Genomic DNA, 4,870 nt, shown 5'->3' with positions numbered 1-4,870 from the left:
TTTTCCCTTCAACTTCACAGTAGCTTTTTAAAATTGTTATTCTTTAGTTTCCTGGAATGACACATTATTATTTTAAAACTTTTTATTTACTGATTTTAGAGAGAGAGACATCAATTTGTTGTTCCTCATATTTATGCATTTATTGGTTGATTCTTGTATATCCCCTGACTGGGGATCGAACCTGCAACCTTTGGTGTATTCGATGACACTCTAACCAACTGAGCTACCTGGCCAGGGCATACCTTAATATTATAATGCATGGAAATGTAGTTGTTTTATAAAGGAATTCTTAGTATAATAAAGTTTAAAAAATTATTTTAAGTGGGTTATCACATAGGGACAGATATGTGATATTTCTTATTTCTCCCCTAAGTCAGATTTCAATGCAAATGAAACAAATCCAATTAGAAAAGAGGAGCAAAATTTCTTCAGACATACTACATAATTGGGTCATGTAATGTTTACTGAGTATTTTTAATATTTGTATTGATTTCAGAGAGGAAGGGAGGAGAGAGAGAAACATCGATGAGAGATGCACATTGATCAGCTGCCTGCTGCACATCCCCTATTGGAGATCGAGCCTGCAACCTGGGCATGTGCCCTGACTGGGAATCGAACCTGGGACCTCTTGGTCCATGGGATGATGCTCAATCCACTGAGCTACACCAGCCAGGCTTACTGAGTATTTAAAGACAAAGACATGTTCTAATAAAGAAACTTGGCTTTGTGCTGGTTTTTTAAAAAACACTGGTTAGAGAGAATGAGGAAATGAAGGGAAATACAGAAAATAGCATTAAATTACATTTGTATAGTTTAACAACATGACAGATTTTAAGTTTTAGTGTATATGCTTTATACCCACTTTAGTTAGGGCATAGCCTCGGACATCAGACTGAGTCCTGACACACCGTTACACCTGGGGTTGTGAGGATTAAATGAGTTAATACAGATTATTAGAACAGTGCCTGACATAGTAAACATACAAATGTTTGAAATTTGTATATCAAAATAATTCTGTAGTTTACTTATTTAAGTGGGATAAATCCTCACGTGTAGGTCACACGTTATTTAAACTGTTTCATTACATTAAAACTTTATATGTGGTACACAGTTAATGAACTAAAAATTGAATGGTTGTATGTTCAGGTATTTACGCAAAGCTTTACAACCACATGCAACACTGGAAATCTGGAGAATTGACAGCTGTGCTCTAACTTGTTCTGGACCAAAGGCAAGTTATGAAGCCTTTCAAGTCCTCTATTTCTACTATAACCATGTTCTAGTCTTTACCTTCTTGTTCTGCTTGGTCATGTCATTGTGGTCTCACTTGCTGACAGCATAGTGCTGATTAAACAAGTGACATGGGTGTGAGCCTCAAGTAAACTAAATATAAATAGCTTTGCTTTATGCTTTGGCTATACTTTTCCAAACTTGGACTTGAGGTCTTTACATGCAGGCCACTGGTTACATACCATAGAATTTAGAACTCTCAAAAACTCCAGTGAATAAAATACGATAAACATCCTACTTATGACAGTTCAGTATGGATTTTATTTTTATTGATTGGCTTTTTCAAACTCTAGTAACGGCAATTCTGACTCTAATCATTAAAAATGTATATGGAAAGCTTGAAGTAGGTACTTAATTTAAAAAAAAATGTTTATTGATTTTTTTAGAGAGTGAAAGGGCAAGGGACAGAGACAGAAAAGTTGATTGGCTGCCTCCCACACACCCCCTTACTGGGATCGAGCACACACCTTGGGCATGTGTCCTGGCTGGGAATTGAACTGGGAACTCTTGGTTCATGGGTCAAGCTCAACTACTGAGCCACACTGACAGGGCTGAAGTAGATATTTGATTTTTAAAATTATATATGGTATACTGAGGAGGAAAACTTATGGGCTTTTCAAACTTGTACTCTTTATTTATTTTTAAGAAATAGTTCTTTTTTAAAATATATTTTATTGATTTTTTACAGGGAGGAAGGGAGAGGGATAGAGTTAGAAACATCGATGAGAGAGAAACATCGATCAGCTGCCTCCTGCACACCTCCTACTGGGGATGTGCCCGCAACCAAGGTACATGCCCTTGACCGGAATCGAACCTGGGACCCTTGAGTCTCAGGCAGATGCTCTATCCACTGAGCCAAACTGGTTAGGGCTGTACTCTTTCTTTTTAAAAAATATATTTCTTTATTGATTTCAGAGAGGAAGGAAGAGGGAGAGATAGAAACATCAATGATGAGAGAGAATCATTGATTGGCTGCCTCCTGCATGCCCCCTACTGGGGATCAAGCCCACAACTCAGGTATGTGCCCTTGGCCGGAATCGAACCTGGGACCCTTCAGTCCGCAGGCTGATGCTCTATCCACTGAGCCAAACTTGTACTCTTTCCTGGTTGGAACTAAAACTGTTTTTGGTCCATTTATCCTACTACCTAATTCTTTTTCTAAAAACAGAAATTGTGTAAGAATCTGGGAGGATTATTCCTGTTATAGAAAGAAATATGTATAGGATGAGGTCTGCCTATAAAATGACTTATTTTCATATTTGATTTATGGAATCAACATATTGAGTCATAATTTATTTAAAACCGTCTATTAAGCACTGATCAAATGCCATGCTTCTTTCTGTTTTAGGAACTGGAGAAGCAATTCTAAATGAGACAAATTCTATGTGGCTTTTAGAGCTTACAGTCCAATGATGGAGACAAGCAATAAACATTCATAATAACTATCCTATGTAATAAAAGCCTAATGTGCTAAGTGTCCAATCATCCAGTCGGCCATTCAACCTATCAAAGCTAATGATATGCTAAGGCTGCTCAACCGCTATGACATGCACTGACCACCAGCGGGCAGACAGTCGACCAGTCGCTATGACGGCACTGACCACCAGGGGGCAGACGCTTTGGTAGGTTAGCTTGCTGCTGGGGTCCAGCGGATTGGGACTGAGTGAGACAGGCCAGACATGCCCTGGAGCCCTCCCGTGGTCCCTCCCTGGCTGGCCACCCTCCCACGTCCCTCCCTGGCCCCGATCGTGCACCGGTGGGGTCCCTTGGCCTGGCCTGTGCCCTCTCACAATCCAGGACTCTTGGGGAATGTCGGAGAGCTGGTTTCGGCCTGATCCCGCAGGTGAGACCAAGGGACTCCACTGGTGCACTAATTTGTGCACCGGGCCTCTAGTAATTTAATAAACCTTTCCCTATATCTTGGCAATAGGCAAAACACAACATGCAATAATTAGTTTAACTCTCAAAACAATTCCTTATGGTGGGGTATCGTCACTGTCACAATCTTTCAGGAAACAGGCTCAGATAGGTTATGTAGTTTACCTACGATCCTGGCGTTAAAAGGTGGCAGACCTGGGATTTAAACCTAAAGAAGTTCATGACTCCATAGCCTGTGCTCAGTGCTATATTCATAATTTAACAAAGGAGTGAAATTTGGTGAACACATGTCTATAAATATCTGTTGTTAACTCTATCTTGTGTACAGGTACATCGTCTTGGTTTGAACTATAGTGCCTATCTTTAATTTCATTTCTTACAAGTTCCCTTCCTGAACCCCAATCCTCTGTCTTGAGTTCTGCCCTTCTTGGGTTTGTTTTCTTCCTCAAAATTTGGAGGTGCTTTAAGGAAAGGTTTTAGAACTTCTTAAATGATTAAATTGGGTAAATTTGAGAACCATTGGTTAGATAAAAGTCAAACCACCTCTCTTCAAGAACCTAGAATAATTACTGTCATTTACTAAGTGGGTCTGTTGCTTTCGTGGGAAGGTTTTCCATGTACAGTTCATAGGCTATGTGCATATCACCTAGAAAACTTATTTCTATGGCATCTATCATGTGTCAGATACTTTGCTAAGACCTAAAGAATTAATAGGAAGTTATAAATCAAATTGGCAAGATTCAGCACCTCCAAAAATATTTTATTTACTAGGCCAGTCCAAGCAAAATTGAGTGGGGTGCTTATGTTTGCCACACTGTAGATCCCAAATCCTGTAAGAGGGTGGTAAAGATGAAAAAGTTTGAGAAAGCTTGTGCAAATAGGGTTGCTAAGGAAAGAGAAACCAACTGTAACAGAGAATGAGATTCTAAATTCAGTGTATATAACCAACTTCAGAAACATGAGCTTATCTTTTGAAACTAAAAGGTATCTCTGCTACGGAATATGACCAGTGTAAATTAGGTGCATAGATATATAACAAAAATGTAAGCAAAATAGTAAAGCAAGAATCAAATTAGGAGCTAGCGTCTCAATTATTTTGATTTCTTTCAACATTATCAGGATTATAGGAAGATTAATTACAATTCTTCTAGCTTCTCATGGTCCTGTCCTAGTATCTGACACCTCTGTTTCCATTAAGCAGTAGTGCTGCCTAAGTTGCTGTAACCAATGTATACTTTAAGTTATGCTTACAATATTGCTTTTTAAGTTAAGATTATCATTTAGTAATCTTTTGGCAAATGATTTGCCTTTTTCTTTAGTAAACTTTATAATGTTACTAAATTTATTTTTGGTACAGTGAAGTGATTAGAAAAAGCAATATCTGAAAAAATAGTCTGTATAAGTTTTAATTAAAATAGCCCTGTTTTCCTTTTTAAAAATTATTCTCAAAGGAATGCATATACATGGTTAAAAAATTCAACTATAGAAAGACAATCAGTTCCCCATCTCAATTGCTAAATAAACCATTTCCCTTTTGGCAGTTACCTCTATAACTGAAATGAGATGCTTATAGGTCTAATGTCTTGATTTATTAACTTTAGATAGTATTTATCTATTATTATTTTTTAAATAATTTTTTAAACGTTAAGTGCCTCTTTAGTTTTAAAATACATTTTTTATTATTAGTATTGCAGATATCTCC

This window comes from Plecotus auritus (genome assembly GCF_963455305.1).
Source record: "Plecotus auritus genome assembly, chromosome: 11".
In the NCBI taxonomy this organism is placed as follows: Eukaryota; Metazoa; Chordata; class Mammalia; order Chiroptera; family Vespertilionidae; genus Plecotus; species Plecotus auritus.
Note: the sequence above shows the minus strand (reverse complement) of the source record.